The 24,186-nt window shown below is 39.7% G+C and overlaps 1 long non-coding RNA gene across 2 annotated transcripts in view; it reads left to right on the plus strand.

The window, feature by feature from the left end:
- LOC137164566 (uncharacterized) overlaps window positions 1-23,021 on the plus strand; it is a 37,216-nt gene extending 14,195 nt beyond the window's left edge. Inside the window, exons 2-3 of one of the 2 annotated variants that reach the window (XR_010923118.1) lie at window positions 18,896-18,988; window positions 20,336-23,021. This is a non-coding gene — a long non-coding RNA (uncharacterized lncRNA). The remainder of the gene's footprint in view (window positions 1-18,895; window positions 18,989-20,335) is intronic. The other variant, XR_010923119.1, reaches the window with a different exon arrangement.
- The last annotated feature ends 1,165 nt before the right edge of the window (window positions 23,022-24,186 follow it).

Genomic DNA, 24,186 nt, shown 5'->3' on the forward strand with positions numbered 1-24,186 from the left:
GGCATTAAAAGACAACTTTCTTGCCCTACAGAAAGTATGACTAGACTCTCTGGCATTGCCAGCCCATTTCCATGGCCTGTATCTAAGATTTATCATAGGGGCTGGTCCGTTTCACTTATTTCTCACCTCAAAGCCTTTTACAAATATTTAACAGCCTAGCTATAAGGTAAGTATTAATATACCCATTTTGCAGAAGTGCACAGTGAGGCAGAGAACTTGTCAAGTCCACTGAGTGGGAGTTATGTACCTATGAATTAGTGGCAGAATCAGAAACAGAACCCATGAGTCATGAAACTCCAAGTCCCACTAGACAACCGCTAATTTGATTCTCTTCTCTTTTATCTTAAAAAAAAAATAATAAAAAAAGGGACTTGGCTCTGGGATTAATTTCCCTGACAAACATTTTGGATCAGGTCCTGAGCTGCTGTAAATTATCATACGTCCAGGTGAAGATCTGGCCCTTGATTCTTAAATATTTAGGGAAACTGTATGGCCTAGGGGATTTGTTATGCAATACAGAGCTGGTCTGAATCTGGCCTTGATTTGTACTGATTACAATTTTTAATCACCTGGTGTGCTGCCTAAATGTGAAATGAGTTGGAGAGTACTGTTTAGTTTCTAGTGGCCAGACATCCAAATCATAATCGATTCCCTTGCTGAGTTTCAGCAAGAAGTCCAAGGATGGAATGAGAATAAAGACTGAATTACCTTCTAATCTACAGCTGGTCCCTGAGATTGAATAGCCTTATAACCATTAGAAGAGTCTCTCCAGAACGCAGTACAGCATTGTGGGAACCCCTTGCATTGCTGCTGTACAGTGGTCACTCTTAAAAACATGTCTCTTTTACCCTAAACAAACAGGTAAAGTAACCTCAGTATCAGAGGTTTTCCCTACACCGCCTCTGTTTACTGTAGGAAATACCTCAAACATTACAACTATTGAGTTTATGTTATCTAAGGCGATGGGCTAGGTTTGTGGATAAACAGAGGATTTCAGTCTACAGGGCTGTCAGTCCAGCACTTGCACAAGCACAAATACAGGAAGATGCTTGTTCACAGAAACAAAGATTCAAACAAACTATTTAGTAATATGAATACTTTGTCTAGATGGCAATGGAAAAAGTGAAATATGCTGCAATTAACAGGGTTCTTCCTACTGTTTTCAGACCTCAGCTAAATGGCTAGAGAAACCTCCTTCCACCTGAAGTGAAAAAAGGGCAAAGGTCTCTATTTTTGTACTTTCTTGTGAAGAGATGTGGATATAAAGGGCCAGATTCTGACTTGCACTCTTGCCCCTTTACTCTGCCATAAAGCAGGCAGAGCCATCCCTATGGGCATATCCCAACCAGAAGAAGGTTCTCTGGGCAGAGTAGAGTTCCCTGCCGACCATCCTAGCAACCTGTATATTGGGGATGCGCTGGGTGCATGCTAGGTTAGAAGAACCCAGAAGCTGCTCTAAGTTACCCAGGGGTCTCACATGCAAGGCCTAGAATATGGGGGGAACAATAGCATCTTATACACACCTTTAACCACCCCACCCCCACCCACTGCTTCCCGCACCAAACACAGCTCAGGAGGAATGCAGAATCTGGCTCTAGAGCTAAATGATGGACTAAACGATGTCTCCGTAACAACATATCGCCACATATAATTGCTAGGCACAACACCAATCAGAAAGGGAAGCAGGGATGTGGGGAAGAGAGAGATCTTGAAGTTTATGCTTTAATAAAATAATCATAGAGTTGAGTAAGTCTCCTTTCTCAGCACCTTTCCTTATGCTAGCCTCCGTTGGTACCTTCTCTTTTGCCCAGCCACTGACTGATAAACATCACTTCACTGAATGCTTGGGGTAGGCGGTGGTGAGAGAATGAGGGGGGTGGCGAAGTGAAGATCTATTTTCTCTCTCTGGTATAAATTACAAGGACACCCTCTAAAATTAACTGTAAGAGTTAATTCTCCAATCTTTAAGCACAGAACTAGCTGTGGTCCCTTTTCTTCTTTAAAAGCACAATTGTTGTTCAGTTTCTCTCAGGTACAGATTCATTAGCTCTTGACTGGCTCGCCTTGTTTGCTGACTACTTGTGGAAAAAGCCATTTACCCTGGTGAATGTCAAGGTTAGTGCAAACCGTCCTTGTCATCAGTCTCTTTGGCAGAAGGTCAGGGATAAGCTTTCCTCAAATGGGCAGCGTCAAACAAAGCAGAGGCTGACTTAACTCACCGAAAGAAAGGAGACTGTCCCTGTGAGTCGATAAACATTCCAGTAGGCAAGGAGGACAAAAGATTAACCCCTCCCTTGCCATTTTGTGTACTGTAGCCACAAAAACAACTACAGCCCCTGGTGTTTTTATAGTATATTCATCTGTATTTGTCTGGTTTGAGAGAGCAGAGAAGACCACACATGCACAGCTACTGTTACAATGAAGATACCCCTTTGAAAGATGTTATTAGTAGAATTGCTAAGTTTACATCCATTCTTCTTGAGTTCTTATCCTAATGTTACACTTCCAGCATTGTGAGCTCCATGACTGCACCATATGGGAAACAGTATGGCTCATAAGCAAACAATAAGCACCCCTTTTTATACTTATTAACTTTGGTTCCTACAGTACATGCTGTAATGTCTTCAAGGTGCTGGTAGTCTCTCTCTCTATATGTGTGGAAAGAGAAGCATATGTGCTGCTCAATGAGAACCCCTCCTCCCTCCAAAATAGTCTTTATGCCTTTTTGTATGCTGCGGGTGAGTTGACTCAAAGGATAATTAATGTTAAAAGGAAATAGTTCCAGAGGTAACACTTTGGATAAGAATACCAAGGATAAATTACAGGAAAAGTTCTCACACCTGGAATGGAGTTTGGCAAGAGGGTTTTAGTATGAAAACATTAATGGGAAAAAAAAGGATAGATTTTTGTGTGTTTCTTTCATGCGCTCCTTTCACATGGGAAGAATTAGACAAATTTTCTAACATGTATTTCTTTCAGGAGGAAGTGAGGGTAAATTACAAGCCACTCCGTCACATAAAACACCAATGTTTTGGCCATTCAGGCTTTCTCTCAGGATTACTTGCTTCCTTTTAAAGTTTCACTGTCATCTTGCTTCAATTAATATCACATTTATTGGGTCCAACCCACACTCACCCCAACTTCCCCAATCAGACATCTATGTGTAGGTGCTCAGATTCCACTCTGAGAAGCATGGTATAAATAGAGAAATAGGAAGGATGGATGTCTCTTCGTTTAAAAAATAAAGCATGCTGATCGTTTGACTTTTACACAGCATATACATTATTTCAACCAAGTGGCTGCATCTCAGGAGGAAACAAAACAGATTTGGGCATACATGCCTTAAGCTATTTTACAGCGGCTAAATCTAAGGTCGACACTGAGGGCTTTTGCCTTAAAACAGGCCTGTGGGAAGCATTGTTGTGGAAACTCTAAAGTGGAGGCAGTGTTAAGAAATTAAAGTTGCCAAAATCTATCATCCTGTGGTAAGTTCACACTAAGAATATTGGCAATCTCATTTAAAAAATGTACTAGAAATGTTAACATAGATGAAGAGAATCTCACAATAATGCAGGCTTCATCTTAAAAGCATTTCATAGTTACATTAGTTTTACATTCTCAACTCATAAAAAACCCAACTCTTGGACAGGTTTGATATGTACAGTTTTTGGCATGGAACTCATGGTTATGTTACAGTTAACAACTAACTTACAGTCAAATTAGACATCAGCCCATGTGGCAAAGTTTGGATCTGAGATTTCCTCAAAGTAGAAAGCCTTTTTGGATCCAAGTTTTAAGTAGAAATAGGGGGCAAGTACAAAATCTAGATCCAGATTCAGACTTCATGTGGTTCATGTGGAGACTCATCACCTCTACAACTAACATGATTTTTGTATTTCTTACTACTGAGAGACATGCAGAGCAAAAAAGCAAATGATGTTAGCTAGTTGAGGTAGTTCATATTTACTTGTTAGGAAAACTAGAATGACAGTTCACAAAATGCTTCTTCCAGAAATAAGAACTTATTTCCTAATAAGTTGATAATAGGCTTTAAAGGGGTACTATGAATCCTGTTATAGCACGCTATCGTCTAACTTAGTGGCAGCTATAAGGTAGACCCAGAAACTATACAGTTGAAATTGTTATCCAGGAGAATAATCTGGTTCTTTGGGGACCTCGAGTAGCAATTGTCTTGGTGGCCTTGGACTTGCCTTTGGGTGTAGCATGTTTCAACATCTGTCTGAATTACCTTCTGCTCTAGCATGCCAATTTCTCTGGGTTACATTCAAAAGAGCTAGTGCATTTTATCCACGTGTAAATGAGATCCTGCAAATTTCCTTCTCCTGATTTATGGTCTGCAAATCTCATTCTACAAGAATGCTACACTCATAACAAACTTGTACAAAATGAAGCTAGAGATGTACAAGATTTGTGCTGTCTTTTTTTTTTCGCTAGAGATGGGGGCCTACATATATCAGTTTGAGAGTAGGTCAAGTCTTTTTTAAATTCATTCAATTTTCTAATTACATTTTACACATAAACACACACATGCACATTATAGACAGGGCTGGCAGCACCACCTATTATTAACATTGCCTGATCTTTTTCATTTGCTTATAACTTTGCCAAACTTTAGCCATTTGAACTGAAATGTTCCGTATCGATTGCCTGCATCAGGCTACCTTTTTAAAAAAAAAATTCAGACAAAATGGTTCAGTTACTACCACAACACTAGACAAAAATATATAATTTTGCAATGTTAAATTAAATTCAGGTTATCTGTCCTTTGGGAAGGTCTAGCACACTCATGTTTTGGAGCAGGGACTTGAAATTTGGCAGGGGAGCAGCTTTTGTATCATGGAAGTGCTGTTTGCCATCCCTGTAAAAATCCACCCTAATCTGGCAAATTATAAGACTTTTGAAAACTCTCAGTTCACACATTGCATGTGATGGACCTGCTCTGGGGCTGAAGCAGAGGTGTGTAGTGAAGGAGATTGCTGTCTGTAGGATTCCTGGTTTATTTGTTGCAGAAGTTGAAAGGTGTGTGTTGGATGATATACAGGATTGCAGGAAGACAAAGTATGCTCTCATGGCTAAGGCAGTTCATACCATCCCAGAGAGCTGGATTATACTCCTATCTCTGCCACAGAGTTCCTTTGTGATGCTAGCCAAGTCACTTTTTCAAACTTTTCACAGGTGATCACTAATTGCGTGTTCCTCATTTTCTGGGTGCCCAATTTAAGAACCTGGATCTGAACTGCAAGCTGCTGAGTACTCACATTTGTAACTAAAATCACTGGAGCTGTGCTTTGAACATATATGATGCTAAGTACTCTTAAAAATCAGGTCTAGGCACCTCAAACAGAACATCCAAAATTAGTGGAAATGTTCACCTTATTTTCTCTGTGTCGCAGCCCCCATCTGTAAAATGGCGATAATAGCACCCCCTCACCTCACACGGGTGCTGCGAACATAAATTCCTTAATATTTGCTAATCACTGAGATACTACAATGATGAGCTCCATAGAAAATCCCATGAAAAAATTAATAGTTCTGTGTTCAGAAAGTGTGTGACCAGTGACAATAAATAAGGCCTAGGGACACACATTGAACAACAAGGATTAAACTAAATATTAACTGAAAACTGTCCATCCTTTGCACTATATAAGGTGAGGTTCTGTGGGGAAAAAAACTATTGAACCACTGGTACAGAAGGTCATTAAACATACCAATTGCTCTGTGTCACTGGGGAAATGCCAAAGAGCCCCACAAAAATAGTCATAGGTTTGGAATAAATGTCAGTCTTCCCTACATATCCTGGCACAATGAAACTGGGCTAGAATGGAACTCAATCAGAGACTGGAATTTCCTATCATTGGACTCAGGTTTAAAAAAATTCTGGTGTACCCTATGGTAACACACACCTCATAAACACTGGGTGACAAAACTTGATATAGTGAGCTATTTCTATTCTAGACTGCTTGAAAAAACATACAGATGTAGGACTCCTGCTTCTCAGAGAACACATCTCACATAAAGCCTCATTATTGTCCTTAAACTAAAAGATACAAAAGCCATGACTGGGGATTAGAACTGGTAGAAATTATTTCATTGACACTAAATAGCAACTAAAAAAATAGTGTTTCAAAGAAATTGAAATATTTCAGGAAAACATGTCAATTTCTTAAGTTTTTTGATTTTTGGACAAAAAAAAATTGAAATAAAAACTTTCCACATGCCCATCTTAAGACACCTTAAAGAGGTCCAATTGCTACAAAGTGATAAGTACCAACCCTATGGAAATCAGCTCCATGATGGCCCATCTGGCAAGCCAAAAGCTGAGGAACTTAAAACCATCGGACACTTCTGAATATGTAAACCAAGTTTGATAACCGAGAAGTATTACTAAAAATAAGAGTGAGCAAACATTTACATAGTCAGGGAGTTGTAAGCAGAGTTAGATTTTCATATAATTAAACTGAATAAAATAGGAAAGAGCTAAAACTAGATCCTTGACTTCAGGTCACACACTTGGAAGATGTTTCAGCACAGCAGTGAATCAATGCTCAGCATGGGGCATGGAATATGGTGGTTTGCATGCCAGCCCCAATGAGGAGAACAGGCACCCAGGGTCCAAGATACCCTTTTCAACTCCTCAAGTGGGGTCATAATATGAGCTGATGGAAGCCAAAGCAACAGCTGGGAGTTACATTTCTAAAGTGGTTAGTGCACATAACCACTGAGAAAGCAAATTTTTGATGGATCCAAGCTCAAGATATAAGTTCAAATAATAATTATTAATAAGTGATCCTTGACTACAGAGGTGTATGCAATTATGCATAAAAATACAGGAGACTGGGAGATCTTCATGTAGTTTTAATGCCCAGGTATCAGCAAACTCAAAAATGTTTGCATGCTTCTAGATGAATTAAGGAGAGGACATAGGTGATATGAATTCTTTAAATATGAGTGTGAAAGGTAAAATATGTTGTGACATAAAGCAAAATTCTGCAATTCTCTCACTCTTTAGAGTAGTCTCTGGGCTACATTACCCTGTGTCTCCGCTGTGCAGGTCCTACTGGGTTTGTACACCAGCGGTGCATGTCTGTGACGAGTGGCGAATACAGAGACCAGACACCTTTCTTAAACCAAAATATTGTTTAACCTGTACAATAGGAACAAATCATTTACAGAAAAGGATTTCCAAACAACAGTTTACATAATGGCTATCTTACTTAAAGCCTACTACCTTGTGATGTTGACCTAGGGGGGTCCAGCTTCTCCAAACTCCCCCAGAAGGTCCTAGGTGTCAGCCTGACCAGATCCCCAACAGCTGCCTGACCTCTGGGCAGAAAGAGTCTTTTTAATCCTTTTTAGTCCTTTTGATCTTTTGCCTCCCATCATGTGGCAAAACAATTTTTGTAATTTGGCTGGAGCCTAGAGGCTGAATCTAAATCTTCCCAGCTAATAGCTGTGGCATTGACTTTTTACAGCCCTGAAGTATTTACCAGGAGGTGGCTTATCTTGAACCATTATTCACTCTTCCTGCTTGTTGTCCTAATAGCCTACTACTAAACTAAGCCATGAAATGAATACACTTAATACATAGGAATACAGTAAACATCCCAATAACCAGGTCACATACAGGATTCATAGATCACTACAGGTCAGCTCCATGCCCCTCACAAAGTCACTTGCCCAGGATCACTCAGCGGGTGAATGCCAGAGTTGGGAATAGAAGAACCCAGATTTCCCAATTCCCACTCCTGTATTTTAACCACTCAATCATGGGTCTGATTTAGTCCTGGGCTTAGTCAGAGGATAGAGGCAACCCCTTGATTCCAGAGCTTCTGGGTACCATTGTAGGGCTGCCGAATGGATGGGATGTAAAAATTACAGTTGGGCAAGAAATGGTTTTCCTGTCTCATGAGAATTTTTGAGATTTCAAAAATATTTCCCATCCTGAATCAGGAAGAAAAGACAAAATCTCAAACATTTTCACAAACTGAAACTCCCACCCAGCCCACAATAGTTCAGATGGGATTCATGGAAATCTTTTGTTTCAATCATTTTGAAATGTTTTGGTTCGATTTTAACCTTTTAATTTTTTCCCCTTACTTTCTGATTATAAAGTAACTTACATTTCTAAACAAAAAGCCTGTCACTTTGAAAATCATGAACTGGAACATTTCAACAATTTAGAAACGTTAAAAAAAATTATATGGGAAATTTGTCAAAACTGACCCTTTCTCTGCAAACAGTTTTGGTTTTGATGATATGGTTTGTGGAAAATTTCCCATTAAGATTTAGTAAGAACCCTCAAGACACCTTTCCTCTCCTCTCTAAAGTAGCTGCTTACCTGCTCCAGGCCCTCCTATTCGAGAACACTTCCTGCACCAAGATGTCCTGTACAGATGGCAGAGAGCTGAGTCTCCTAAGGCCCAGCTATTCTCCTGGGGCGGTTATGCCTTCCCTACCACCTCTTTATGTCAGCTCTAGATGTCCTTCCTGCCCTAGTTGGTTCAAAGGGTCCAACCTCCTACATGCCTAGCTGGCACAAAGGGGCAATAAGGCAAGTATGAATCTGTTCCATGTCTCCACTCCATACACGGCACCATAGATGTGTTTTTATAAAAACAATAAATGAAACAAGAAGAGGAATCAAATACTCTTCTTGGTTAGATCTTCTCTTGGTGTAAATTGGTGTAACTCCTTTGACTTCAGTGGAACTAGTAATTTACACCAGCTGAGGATCTGGTTCTAAATTTCACAGGTAAATAAAGTCCAGCTTTGAAAACACAGTCTATTTATTTTTCCCCCTTTAGGCTAGCCCTTGCCAAGTGCTTCAGACCTCAGCATCCACCTCTGAAATTTCAGAGCAGAAGATATTGTCCTTTTGCCCAGGTGTAGCAGATACCAAAGCACTGCAGGTAGTTTCTCTTTGGAGGAAAAACAAATTACTCAGAATTCGGTTATTTTTGGTGCAACTTTGTTTATTTTATACAATATACATTAGTCCTGGAACAGAGGTGGTCATGAATAGCACTCAGGAAATCCCCTTCCAAGAATCTCAGCCAAAACACCTACCCAGGTCCCAACTCTGTCTCAACAATTTATCCCAGTTAAAGAGAGCAAACTATCTTGATGCCTGCAACAGCTCCTTACAAAAGAAAATTACATCACACAACTGACAACAACATAACGTTTTTTCAGACTGTGAACTAGTTTCATGATAAGAAAAGACTTGTAAGAATATGTATACCAGTGCCACCTAGTGACACCTGCCATAACAATATAAATGGTTCTGGTATTGGGGAAACTGTTGGCTGCTGTAATAAGGTCCAATGGAGGAGCTTACTGGGTCCTGCTGCCCCTGGAGTACAGAAGACAGGCACTGGCTTCTCCCTGAAAATAACCTGCTACCCTGGTGGGAAATAAGAAGGCCAGCTGTTTTGCTTTCTTCAAAGTGAACCTGTAGGCAGTGTGTGGGAAAGAGCCATCGACCCCAAAGAAAACCTGCAAGATAAAGTAAGTGAAGTGGAAAAAGGGCATGGGGGAGGAGAGATCAAATCTTTCCTGAACCTGAGGTGTAAAGGTTTGGTGGTAGGAATGCAGCAGTGGTACAAAGAAAAAGCAGCTGAGCTGTGAGAGTTGTGAAGGCTGAGTTTGCAATTAAAGCATTCAAGTGGCAGGTGAGAGGAGGAATAAAGCAACACTCCAGTGGCATCGTAAAACTGGAGACTAGCTTTAGAATGGAAGACAACAAGCTAGCCGGAGTAAACTGTCTGGGTATTGAAGGAGCACTCAAGTGGTAAGGGAAAACTAAGAAAAGAAGAGAGCAGCTTAAGAACAGAGGACAGCTTTCTGCTTTTCCAGCTACAACAGCCCTGATGAAACCTCACTGCTCCAGTTTTGAAATGTTTATAAAACATCAAAAGCTTTCATAGTTTACTCCTCTGATGTGTCAAGGGAATGTTAATGGAGAATCCCTAAATTCTAGAGCTCTGTTTCCAACATGTTGTTTTGGAGAATTAAGGGATGCCAATCTACTCAGGTGACTGGATGGCAGAGAAGTGGATTCATGTACAGAACAGAGATTTACAAATGAGAAGCACAGGAGCAGACATCAGCAGTCTGAGAAAGTTAGCCTTGTTTAACTGGGCTGATACGTGGTGGCAAAGTGGTTCTGTAGCCAGTGTTTAATACCAGAAAAAGATTTTTCATTTATTTTATTTCCAACTGAAACACAACTCTTTTCCTTGCGAGTATTTTGTGGATACTCATATACTGTGTCTTCCTGCTGCATTTATTTATATTGTGTGACAAGTCAATTGCATTTGAAACAGCACAAGGTCATAAAAATCTCTGATGATTTTCTTGTCTGCTTTTTGTTTTGTCACTGTTTGGATTCCCTTGAATCTGCTGGAGCAATCAAAAGGGGGGGAACTCAGATTCAAAGGACTCTGGCTCACCCTTAGTCAACTTCATTTCCCCAGTTCTGCTGTTTGGGCTATCCTGTACTAGAGCTGATTGAATGATTCGGGTGGTGGGCAGTGGCAAGAGGATTCACCCCAGTGGGCCAGGAGTTGATGCAAACCTGAACTTCAGTGTGTTCATGTCTGATACTCGTAGGTTCTGTTCCCAAACCAGTCCAAGTCAGTGGGACAATTCCCCTTTGTGGGAGCAAGATGAAGCTCTGAGTAGATGCTGTGATTGCACTGCGATGCTATGACATCGACATCTGCACAACACTGATGCCATGTGTGACATGTCACTATATCTGGAGGGTGGGAAAACCCTTGAGCTCATATTGGGGTTTGGGATCCTTGAACTTTGTGGTAAGAACTCAGATTTGTTGAGTTTCTTCCACCATAACCTTGAACATAAATAAAGAGCATGTCCTATTCTAAGCACTTTTCCAGCATTAATTAATTTATCTTCCCAGCCACCACCACCACCTACCTCCCCAAGAGGTATGTAAATAAGTAGTATTATTTCCCATTTTGTGGCTGAGAAACTGAGGCATGGAGAGGCTAAGGGCCAGACTCTGATACCCTTACTCACACTGGGAATAGCCCCACTGATTTCAGTGGCACTGCACACAGAGGGTTTGATCCTGAACCATTCACGTCAATGGGAGTTTTTCCATTGACTTGAATGGGAGCAGGTCAAGCCCAGAGTACAGTACTACTCAGCATAAATAAGGGCATCAGAATCTGGCCCTTAGTAATTCCCAGAGCCACAGGGGAAATCACTATTAAGACTGTATTAGGGAAGTCTCTGGCTCCTGGGACTGCAGTCAGGCCACAGGATATTCTTCCTCTTTGTTGTGATGGACAGATGTGATTGTGGCTCCTGCGGTTATCAGCACTCTGTGTACAAACTAACTAATTTTATAATCACAAAGACCTGGTAAAACCTCCGATTTCTCTGGTTCTCCCATCCCTACGGCTGCTGGGAACATAATATAATATTTCGTGGTGCCAGAATGTTTCTTTTTACATCCCTGCATTATAAAACATGCAAAAATGCCATCTGCAGTTAGTGTGACTAACTCCAAGCATGCAGTCCTACTACAGAGCCACTTGCAGCTTTCTTCATTTCATTGCTAAACACTTTTCAAGAAAGAAAGAAAATCCATTTTTAGTGCTAATGCCACCTGCAGGTTGAAGAAAAACAATTGCAAGATCTCTGAAAACTGAACAAACACATGCCTTTTTTTTTTTAATCTAAACAAAAGGCATTTTCACCTTTCACGGTCAGAAGTGTCTTTGTCTTTATGAAAAATACCTTTTCTAATTGTAGAATCAATGTTAGCAAATTCCATAATATTGGTAACTAATACCATTGTTTATGTGGAGGATAACATAATATATACATTGGCAATCTTGATTACTGTTGATCCCAGGGAAATAATTTGCTTCTGGTTACCATGTCTCAGCATGACATGGGGATCCACTCACCAAATGTGGGCACCTGAAAGGAATGTCCAGTTCCTAAATTTGAATGCAAAAGTCAGGATGTAAGCACATAAGTATCAGTTTTACTCGCCTAAGAACTGATCTGAGCCTTCAGATTTGAGATTTGTATACTAGTGACCAAAAACAGGACTCTCCATCTAGCTGCATGTTCTAATGGTTTGAATATGAGATTGGAAGCCAGGAACTCCTGCATTTTAATCCTGGTTCTGACAAGAAATTACCAAGTGATCCAAAGCAAATCACTGAAATTTTCTGCCTCAATTTCTGCATCTGTAAAATGTAGTTATTGATACCTATCTCCTGCATAGGAGTGTTGTGAGGATTAGCCAAAGTGCGTTGAAGATTAAATGCTGATTATTAGTACACACTAATTATTTATTTAGTATTATTATTTAGTATTATGCTTGTAAAAATTTGAATCACTACTGTGATCATCACTGTGAATGCATTATCTCCTACATGGGACAATTAAACTGTTCATATCTGCACAAGTTCATTGTACCATGCTTGTGTTTTCCTCTCAAATAGGGAAGAAATCTTAAAAAAACACAAGAGTTTTCCCCTTCAGAATAATTCTGTTATCGACACTGCTGTTACGATTAGTTTACAATTTGTTACTAATCCATTTTCAATTACGCTTTAGTTCCCAGCCTCGTTTATCCTGTAGTTTTTGTAGATGCATGGATTAAATCTAAGAAGTAGTGAGCAAAGCTTTGACAGTCAAGTATATTTGGCTCCCTTCACCCACACTTCAAAAAAGAACATCTTGGATCTACATTTTGTAACTATTGGATTTAAATACATGAGATTGCACAACCTCTGACATGATGTAACAGTGAATATGATGACATAATATTATAAGAACAGACAGAAATAATGTGGAAAAGCCCTTTCTGGCTCTAATAGGCAGCTGGTGACATAGGTGAAACACCTACTGTACCACTTAATAAAATTATTTTAATTTAGAAGAGGAATGAAGAAATGGAGCCAATTACCTTAGTGGATCTGACAGGCAACCCTAAATGGATCCTCAGTTTGGGCCATTTTTGTCCCTCTGAATAATAAAATGACTTAGAAGAGATGCCTGAGGAAATTCTGCACATTCTCAGCCCAGATAATATTAATAGGGAAGTCTTCGAGCAGCAGAGAAGGAAACCTGAACAAATTCTCATGTTTTCACTTTTGTCCCATTTTCTTTGACTGAATTACAGGAGGCTTGTGCCCTTCATTCCTGGCAAAGTAAGAGGAAATGAGCAGGGACCTTTGGGAGGGCTCGATCGTTCTTATTCACCGGGAACATGTTCCTGTGGCCAGAGTAAAATGTCACCCATGAGGATATAGCCTGTGTATATGAATGGACATTGACACTCCAAAAAAGGTTAAGAATGTTACTATGAATAGGAATATAATTTGCAGTTACACTAGCTTGGTTAAGAAAAGTTTCAGGGATATAAATCTTCATGCTTTAAGGCATAAGCTGATTGACAGCTGGAGTCAAGAAGGAATTTTCTCCCCAAGTACTCCTGAAGTACAGGACTGCACAATTGGCCAGGTGGTTTTAATGTTCATCTGAAGTATCAGATACAGGCCATTGTCAGTCCACTGCATTGGACTAGATGGACAAATGCTTTTTTCCAGTATGGCAACTTCTGTTTTCCTGTGAACATATAGATTTCAAGGTGCATGATCAGTTCTATCAGATTAAATCAAAATGCAATAATCACTGAGCCATTGCCATCTGATATCTAAATCAGCCTGATCCTAGTCCTAATTTTAAAACAGACACCTCTAAAAAGCAAATTTCTTTTGTGGGGAAAGGAATAAAATCCTCTGAAGTGATGAAAATTAATCTAAATTCATGTTAGTTTCAGTGACAGCAATGTTAATAGTCATTCAGGCTGTTCAGTGGTATTTGAGGGATGAATTCTGCATCTTAAAATAAGGTAGAGGAGCGGGAGAAATGTTATATTGTGTGAAGATTTTTTTTCAATAGCACGTTCCACTGTAACTTCTGGGGGAAACTGAACACAGGAGCTGCTGTTTCTTTAAGACCAGATGTAGCTTGCAGATCAAAAGGGCACAGCATTCACCCATGTCATTGTCCCCTGAAAGATCAAAACCTCATTATATACTTGGTGCAATATCTGTTCTTCTAAGGTAGTTTGCATATTTCTTTTTCTTTTCTTTTTTTTTTAAGTCCCTACTTCTTCTTTTCTCCATCTATTCTTATCACTTTTGAATTACAGAGATCTATTTTCAGATGAACACACTGAACAAAACCTTCATCTGTTTTTTTCCCCCCAACATGGCGGTACGTGCTTATGCCCGCTATCTGCATAAGTCTTTTGTGTATTGCTAATGGAGTGCTGGAATTGTGGCAGCTCTGAGCAGGGAATACATGTGAGCAACAATATGCTGACAGACCTCTCCGTGGAATCTAATCTGTTCCAGCTCATGCACTCCTCAGAAACTATTTAACTTTCATTAAACTGTGTTTGATATCAGCTAAATAGAATGCATACGGCACCAATATAGCTCATATGGTCTCATTCATTCGATCACAGCAGTGCTTTTTCCTTATATTTTCCCCCCACTTGTGTCAGTACCCAGTATAGCTGGGTAAACAGGAGACCTTTGAAGATATAGTTAGTACTCAGATTTCTTTATTCTTTTGTGCTGGTTTCTTAGTGTTGAAACAGTGATTCATGTATGTCTCAGACAGCCTCCATTAATTTCATGTAATGTAGCTTTTATCTCGTAGCTGGGACAACTATCTCCAGTACAGTCTCCCTATAGCATTTCTCTTACAGCCTACCAGCTTCCCAGCCTGTCCCCAGTTCTTTTGGAAGTGCCTCATTTGTGGTCAGTTTATTTGTTTGTTTTCTTTTAAAACATGAATAAATAAAAAGGCTGAGTAGGAAGAAGTAAGGAAAAGACCTTTCTGTCTGCGTGGATGTCTTTATATCTCATGTGGGGGGAAAAAAAAGGACAGGGGGAGGGAGGCACTGGGGGAGCAGGCTAACATATCTTTGGTGGCAGCAGCCGGATAACAGTTTTTTTAACCTATTCACAGTGCACTAATTTGATTATGAATGCAGCACAGTAGGAGTGTGCAGTTTCTGGTGAATATGGGGGGAGTGGATTTACAAGCCAGGGCTGTTCAAAAGTTTGAACGGTCAAACGCTCCTTATAAAAAGAAATATATATATATAATAAAAAACCCACAAGTGGGAATATTAATACTATAAATAAACATCACTGCTTTGTTTGCAAAGAAAAAAACTCTCTTTCCTTGAACACGCTGACTGTACTAAGGGTTTCACTTTAAGAAAGAGGATGGGGAGGAGGAGGGAAAGGAACATAAACCTGATTGGGAAAAGTGAAAGCGATTACCCTATGTTGTCCTTAAAGGGTTTTTTTTTCCCAATTATGTTTTATTAAGTCCAAAGGAATAATCACCATTTTTTATATTGCTTAAGAGAAACAACATGGGGTCCTTTGGTAGAGGGAACCCAATTATTTGGGATATTATTTTGTGAAACCTTTTCATTTTATTAGTATACCAGAGGGTTTTCACATTTGCAAGGCTAAATCCTGACTATTATTGCTTTTTTGGAAGAAATGTCTCACTGGGGCAATTAATTTTAATACATTAACACCAGTCGCTGTTCTGTTGTATGTTTCAAAAAAAAAGTGTGGGGGAGCAAGCTTCTTACACTATGTATCATTCAGTTCATAAAGGGGTCACTTACATCAGCTCATGTAATAAGCAATGGGCTTCTGAGTGAGAAGGTTTTAATGTGTAGGAACTTTGAAAAGTCCTAGACTGAGCTGAGAGAATGTAAGCACCTACGCTATAGAAACAGTACAGCAGACAGGCTGTGAGAGCTGAATGTAGACACACACTCTGTGTGTCTGTTCTTCAGAAATAAAACTGAACCAGAGTAACTTTACTTCTGAGCACATTGAAATTGCACATAGAAATGCCTGATATTGTGACTTGAAAGGGCGATATAAAAATTATTTAGATAAGCTTATTGACATTTTTACTATATATTATTAATCTTATTAATAGCATTAACAAAGGCTAATTGAAAATGCCTCATCTATAATTATGTTAGTCTTCATTTTAGTGCATTTTTGTCAGAGTAAACTAGAAAGGAGTAATTAACACTCTAGTGTTATTTATCCCTGTTTTTATTAAAGCTGGTGTTAACACAATGTTAGAGATGAATATAGCCTGATTTCACTGAATACCACAGAGCACAGAATTCAGAGGCAGTAAAATTAACAGCTGCGGTTTCCTGTATCATGAGCCTAAAAATAAAACCAGCTTTAATATTGCAAAATAAGTTTACCCAAGGCTGGAATAGTATAGTGACTATTCCTCTCTGATTTCTGTGACATAAAGGCAGAATTATCAACCCCATTATTTTTTACCTGCCGCAGGTACCCAAGCAACAACCCAGTTCTATTCTGATACTTCTCTTATCTGTTTTTAAAACGTATCTTGAAAAATATTCCTGTGAATTGATCCAAGGGTCTATAGGTTAGTGTGCACACTGGAAAGGTAATGACCGATGAGCAGACACTTTTAAATTGCAGCAGACTAAGGGGAGGGATCCTCAACCGTAAACCAATCCACACTACGGGAGGTATGGAGGTGCTTCTTTACATTACTTCACATCATGCACTGTGGGCAGCTAACAATGCCACTGAGACATCTCTCTGTAGAGAAAGCCTGTCACCATGACATTTAACCCACCACAATCCAAGTGGATAACGCTGGCATTTAAAATGTGCGATATGAATTAGAGATGGGATCAAGCTGCAAAATTCAAATCCAGAGCTCGGCTTGGTACACCTGAGGGGCAGATGGCAGAGATTGTGTTACACCTGTTGTGGAGTCAGCTGGGAGTAGGCTTTCCTTCCTCCGCCTCTAGCTAGAGCAGCCACAAGATTCCCTATCTAGGACCTGTTATGTTGGCCCAGGATCACTACACTGAGATGTGCTCTGCCTAAACTTGCCCCTGCTCATGAGTCTGGCCCTAAAATGCCCACTGTTTGCGCATGTGTGTGTACGTGTAAGAGAGAGTTAAACATGGCTTAGAGCTAGAGGATTCCAAAGCCATCCATTCTGGGCAGCTTTAAGTCCCTTTTGACCCCCTGGCACAAGGAGACTTATCCTGGGCTGAGGATCTGGCCCCTTGATTTCAAACAACCCAAACTTTGGGTGCATTTAGAGCCAGGGTTTAGGTTAATAATTATATAAATTAGGGATATTTGCAATATTTAGAACTGGCTAATCCGCTTCAGGTTCCAAACAACTCCACAATTTTGAGGATCAGGTATTTGGATGCAGGGTTTTGGTTTGAGCTCATCTCTACTCAGAAAGAGTTACACAGTAAAGACTGCTGGAGAAAGATTGACAAGATGTGGGATTAATTTCTTTAAAGTTTTCTGCTTTCATGACTGACTATTTATGATGTCAGTAATTTACAATGACAAATGGAAACAGCTCGTGCCAGGTTTGTTTGGAGAAGAGGCAAATTTGGGTCTAAAATGAACAACATACTGTGCCTCGCAATCAGGACCAGTTTACAGGTATGGCTCTGATTCATAATCTCTGCTCAGTGCTTCTCTCTTGCTCTAATGAAAATCATGGCATATTGGTCGTTCTTGCTGCCAAGTGATATGGACATGCCCTCTCCACAGTATCCAACTACAAACATGCTTGATAGGGACTCTCTGGGGGAACTGCTTTGCTGTTTTGACACTGTTAACATATGTAGGTACACCTGAAAGCTGCAGCCTGCCACTTCTTGTGGACCTCACTCGGGTACCTTTGCTCTTTTGCCACCAAGGGTTAATTTTCTAATGGCTGCTTTGCTGCTGAAGCTGGCCAAGTTTTTCATCGCCTGCAGAGCACCACAAGCTGTGATTTGGAGCCAGGAAACACCATTAATTTTCTAAATAGGAAGGATCACATATGTAAACTGTCTGGTTCTATAACCAGTTGGGCAGGTAGAAGGCAAAGAAGAGGAAAATAGATTCTTTTTCTGAATCTGCCAACTGCACTTCAGGAAATTCTTCAGAAAATTTCAGCCTCCCTTCATCCTTAGCATTGCCAATACCAGTATTCAATTTTACTGGGAAAGGTCATGTTGATGATTTATTGAACAGTTATTGAAGTTGTTAATAAGACTATATAGAAAAGTTTCTGGAGAATTAAAGGAAGAACTAAACTAAATTAATGGATCCACATCATATCTCAGCTTGGTGTGTAATTATGTCTTAGATCTGTCAATATTGTTTAATTCGATCCTGTATATAAATAGAGAAATGGCCCATTTGTGTCAATAGATGTATTCATCTGCCTTATCCTGGGAGGTCACTGAAAAAGTATGACTTGGATGCTCAGTAAGCACATTGTACACCCTCAAAATACTTATGCTGGCGGGGGGACAGGAAAATATAGAGCGAGCTTCCCAATTATTCGAAAAGACATACAAATGACAGTGTAAAAGAAAAAGACTGGGAATCCGGAGATCTGTGTTCTATTTTCTGACTTTGGCACACACGCTATTTGTGAGCTGGCACAAGTCATGTCAGTCTGTGCCTCAATTTCCCTATTCGTAACAAATACCTATCACACAAGACTGATCTGAAGAACAATTAATTAATTAATTAATTAATTAATGTTCGTAAATCACTTTGTAACCCTCTGATGGAAGGTGCATTAGACATTCCAAAGCATTATGCTTATTATAAAAATAAATCAATTTTCTTTCAGGGCATTCCATGCAACATTCACCACCTTGACCTCCAGGTGAAGATTAGGCTTTCCTGCCTCTTCTTTGCCATGCCATGAATTGTATTTTTAATTGTACTTTTCCCCTTTTGTTATCTTAAAGGGGAAAAGCTGCTCATGTGATTAAGTGCTTCAGTGGGACTTTACACACCTGAAACACTGCAAGCCAAACCTCCCGTCCTGCTTCATGTACCAGGTATAGTATCTTTGAAGCACCAGCATTCCTCTGGAACACCAATGTGTCCCATAACAGCTCAGAAGCTCGAGCAAGGACCAGCACCCGAGACTCAGTCTCACAAATGTTACTAACAGAGCAAACACACAAGAGCATAACAAATACTTTTAGGCATCATGCAGATACATCACAGCATGGCATGCTGGCAACTCATGTGGTCTCATGTGTCCACATAGAGCCCGATCTTCCAAATGCTTACTATCGGCCACAGTGCTTACTCTTGAAAGTAATCCTAATGACAAGCACTATGCATTTGCAGGATCGGGCCCTTTATTAGTTCATTTTTTCCCTTTTACCTACTTTCCTTCCTAAGGAAGAGTATAATTCATTAAGGACTCTGCAGATCCCACCAGAGCTCATTTTAGCTGCGATCCCTGTATCATCTTCCGAAGCCTTTAAAAGGCTTGGCCTCTCTTTTATGGGCTGCATTGTGACCTGGCTTCAAAGTGTGAAAAGAGGTTCCAAGATTCCCTTTGTGCAGCACAGTCTCTTAATTGCACTTTTAAACACAGTGTAATTTTTGTAATTAACATTATGGTTTCAGAGGGCAGAGAAGCCTGCACTATGCTAATTACAAATCGGAGTAGTAGTAGTGGAAATTCAAGGCTCCAGACATTGGGGCGGAATGCAGTTTTTATGAAGGATTTCAAAGATTCTCCATGGGCTCTGTGTTCTGAGTTATCATTAGCATTTGATAACATAAAGAATTTTTATAACATGTGACAGATTTCTATGTGAAGATTTTACCTGATAACCGGAAAATTTACATAAAGACCTTCATTAACTCTCTGCTCACATTACTGAAGTGTAAGAACTACAGCACACAGGCTCCCTGTAAGAATGTGCTTAGGAGCCAAAGAATTTGTGCTTTATAATAAAATTTACAGTATATTATGAAGGAAGGTTATTATAATCTTCAGTGATGTTAGAAATCAGAGCAATTCAAAGAGTGTGAGAGAGAGAGGTGAAGGGAAAGGATGTTTCAGAATTGCTATGTAACAGAAAACCTCATACTGTAATAAAAGTGCTATGGACAGATATATATATAATATCAGGGGCTAGATCCTCAGCTGCTGTAAACTGACATAGCTTCACTGACATCAGTGACTGATTCACATCAACTGAGCATCTGGCCCCTGGTCTATAGAATTCTATGGACTCAGAGGAAGACTTTCTAGCATACAACACCAAAACACAATGAAATATACCTCCCTTTCTCCTCCCTCCCTGCTGAAAAGCTTGTTTGATGCACAAGATTATCTTATTACACATCAATAAATATATTTTATCTTTCTATTTAAATCTGAGCTTGCAGAAAGAAGAGCAGCAGCCAGCGTAGCCTAACAACAGTATGCCAGCAAACCACTGCTCTCTGTTACGCTGATGAAAACTGGAAAAAACACCACTGGAGTTAATAAAGCAGAATTTGGCCCTATTTGTGGATGAAATGGATTGTGCTGCCTGTGTTAGAGAAGGGAGCAGTGCAATAGGGAGTTTGTTGAGGGCAATTGCAACATCAAGCTTATGTCACTAAACATTTTCTGCACTGTCTCTGTCAAGAGACAGGACATAGTGACAAAGGCTGTAAGGCTGAGAGCCTTTCGGTGTGTGTGGATCAATTAAGCAGCAATAGTGACAATTTTTGGAAGCTTTCTTTAAATTAGAATTGACCATTATTCCTTATTATTTGGTACTGTACATATGCTGCTGGATGTATGGAAGCCGTACGCAGCATTATCTCAGTGGGACACATTTTCCTTCATGAGATATTCTTTTTCTTTGAGATTACGGAGATAATGCATAGCCTTGTAATGACATAACAGAATTCAAAGTCCCAAGAAACAATTCGGGAACGTGCATCAATATCTCTTTTACAATCATAACATCATCTGGCTTCCATTGGAATGTCAGGCTAGCACGCAGAGTTCTGTAATATTTTAAGCACTTTATTATCTGTTTAAGGATACATGACTGCATCTTGTGGAAATTTAATTTTTAGGTATTTCATATTTATTTCCATCCCCAGTAAATAACCAATATTGCTCAGTAGCATAAAACTGGCTTGATCACCAACTTACATAAGCAGGAAAACAAAATAATAACTGAATGCTGACACTCTATATAACATACCACAACCTCACTCTGAACCAACCAGGCCATCCCACCAAGTGAAGAACCAGTCAGGCCCCCATCACACTGGTTACACTAACCTCATTTAAAAATACTTTTTCAGAGTTTTCTGATATTGATCATAGTAGTTTCGGAATCCCAAATTTACACACACACACACACACACACACTTTAAATAAAAGCTTCGTTTGGGAGAACATGACCACTCTGTCTAATTGAATTGATGCACCGCAGCTACCTTTGCCTGTAACTCTCCAATTGGATTGTTAAAACCATATGGTATATTTTACAAGCCCCGTGTATCCTCGCTACATGGAGAAGAACCAGATTGGATTTTCAGAGTTCCCTCCACTCCTGTGGAGCAAGTATCCCCTTTCCCCATATTAGCAAACACAGTGCTTAGAGAAACCGAAAAGAAACCTTAGATAAATGATCAAACTTACATAGTATATGGCTTTTATTTTTACAAAATATTTGCTTCCAGCAGAGTGTATCTTAATTTACAAATGCAGAAATCTGTCATTAAGATTTGACCCAGCTGCATGGCATTGTCAAATGCAATAACGTATCTTTTAATAGTTTTATATCAAGTAAGGATATAACATATCATTAGTTTAAATGTATTTGCAAGCAATTACCCCCACCAGGATATTTGTGAATGCTCATGCAAAATTGATGAAATTCTGACATGCTTAAACATTGTTCATTTAGCTCTATTCCTTATGTATAGAAAAATAGAATAAATAATTCCGCTGCCACTTGCAAACTACTGTTAGGCATTTTCATTCTGTTCGTGGTTTCAGTCCTGCTTTTAAACTATAGCCTTTGGTGATCATTTGGAAAAAACAGTTTCATATATGTTTAATTTTAAATAGATGTACTAGATTATTCATTTGCCTTATTATTGTTCAATGCAGTCATTTAAACATGGACTAGATTTACTGCACGTCAGCTGCCTTTCTTTTACAAAATGGGATAAATTATTAAATGAGTAGAGCTTGTTTGACAACGGGTTTTCCAGTACTTCACAAAAGAAAGACCTTTGACATTCTGCTGTCTTTTGAAAAGGATAAAGAGTAAATCATTTAAGCCACTATGCTGTGGTTCATAAACATGCTGTTATGACACATTCTTGCTTACCTCTAAATTGACTTGGGAAGACTCAACCATTGCAGCAGCATCACAAGGTAGTAACTGGTTTAATTGTCAAGTTGTCGTGTAGGCACAACTCTCTGGCTGAAATATCTCGGAGGTGGCTTTTCCATACTCATCTGCTTGCTTTCTTGAGCTACAGAAAATAATCAAAATCAACCTCTCATAAACTATGCCATGTAATATAGAATTCTTCACCAGTTTAAGGTTATATTGTCTAATGATTGTATAAGATTTTTTTGTCTGCTTTTTATCTGCAACTAGCAACAGTTCAGCATCCCAGACTGGAGAAGTCACCTTCCCAGTAGCTGAACCCTTATGTTTGCGAGCTCTTATGTGAGAAGACTTTACAGAAAGTGGTAGACATTCCACTGCACATTTAAAACTTGGGTAAAACACTAGAATTTACACTGTTGAGAACAAACCTGCACTGGCAGGGAACTGGACAAGATGGCCCAGTAACTACTGTACTCAATCTCAACTATTCAATCTCTAACTTCTGTGATCATCGCTAATTTCAATTTTTAGCCCACCACTTGAAAGTGCTTGGAATACTTTGGAATGATTGAAAGGCACTATAAGATATTATTTGAGTGAAATGACCCTTTAATCCCTGAAAGAACCCCAACTACTAATTAGATAAAGCATGAGTGAGTAGCAAAAAAATAAAAATAAAAAATGCACATTTTCCTTCCCTGACTTGTGTAATGGATGAGCTCTTCAATGCAAAGGTCCTGATTCTCCTTCTAATTACAGCAGGGTAAATCAGAACTAATACCTTTGAAGTCAGTGGAATTATACTGGTGTCTAATCAGTATAAATGAGAAGGAATCAGATCCAGTGCAATTGACTGTGCAAGCCTGTCTTAAAACGGCGGGGGAGGGGGAGGAACTTACACAAGAAGCACCATTATTTTTGCTGTTCTCTCCCAAATTAACTGTCAGACAAACTGTCAGAATTAAGGAGCTTTAGTTAATTTCACTCAAATAATGCTATTGATGCTATCTATAATCTATATATAAAGCCTTTCATTCCAAGGTGTCTCAAACACTTTGCAAACTAAGAGCTAACTCCTGCTGTTAAGGGAGAGCATACAAATGACGCATGGAAGAGACCTACAGAACTGGAGCATCCGAACCATTTCCCCACCAATGCAAGATTGTTTCCTAGAGGCTTTATTCATGGAAGTTGTAAATGTCCCATGTGATGGTGTTTTCCCCACCTCCCTCTGGATCCTATTCCACAGCCTAACATTCTGACTGTCAGGAAATTTCCCTCAATATTCAGCCTTACTTTTCCTTTTCTAAAGGTTAGAACAGTAGAACCATTTGCAGACTGTTTCAGCAGAGTATCAGCCAGTGAGACACGTAGCCTAGAACCAACAGATGCAACTGACGGCTCCAAAATGGAGCTGTTGATCAAGAAGGATGAGCTCTCTGGGGTTTAAGAACACCCTCCCAGATGATTGGATAGCGGGGAGATGGCATAGTCTGCCATGATCACCCTAAGCCATATTTCCCCCCCTCTCCTAGAAATCCCCTCTAATTGCTCCAGAAGGGTTGATACAACCCCAGCAGTTCCGTAAATACCATGGAGCCTTTTCAGCAGAGGGAGAGGGGCAGGATACAGAGAGGCCAGTTGCCTGGGTCCTATCAGAGGACTGGCTGCAGAACCAGTGTGCCTTCTTCTGCACTGGCCTGACCCTCAAGATCAGTCAGCTCAGAATAGAGAGGCGTATGTGGAAGTGTACAGATTATATTGCCATTCCTCCCACAGAGAAAAGAATCAGGATTATTGTTTCTTCTGTAGTGCTTACTTTGTCAGGATTTGGTGCACACAGTAAGTAATGATTCTGTGTACACAAGGCAATTGTTTCT

This window comes from Emydura macquarii, unplaced genomic scaffold (assembly GCF_026122565.2).
Source record: "Emydura macquarii macquarii isolate MOO-44397 ecotype Brisbane River unplaced genomic scaffold, CSIRO-AGI_Emac_v2 contig_2676, whole genome shotgun sequence".
Classification (NCBI taxonomy): Eukaryota; Metazoa; Chordata; order Testudines; family Chelidae; genus Emydura; species Emydura macquarii.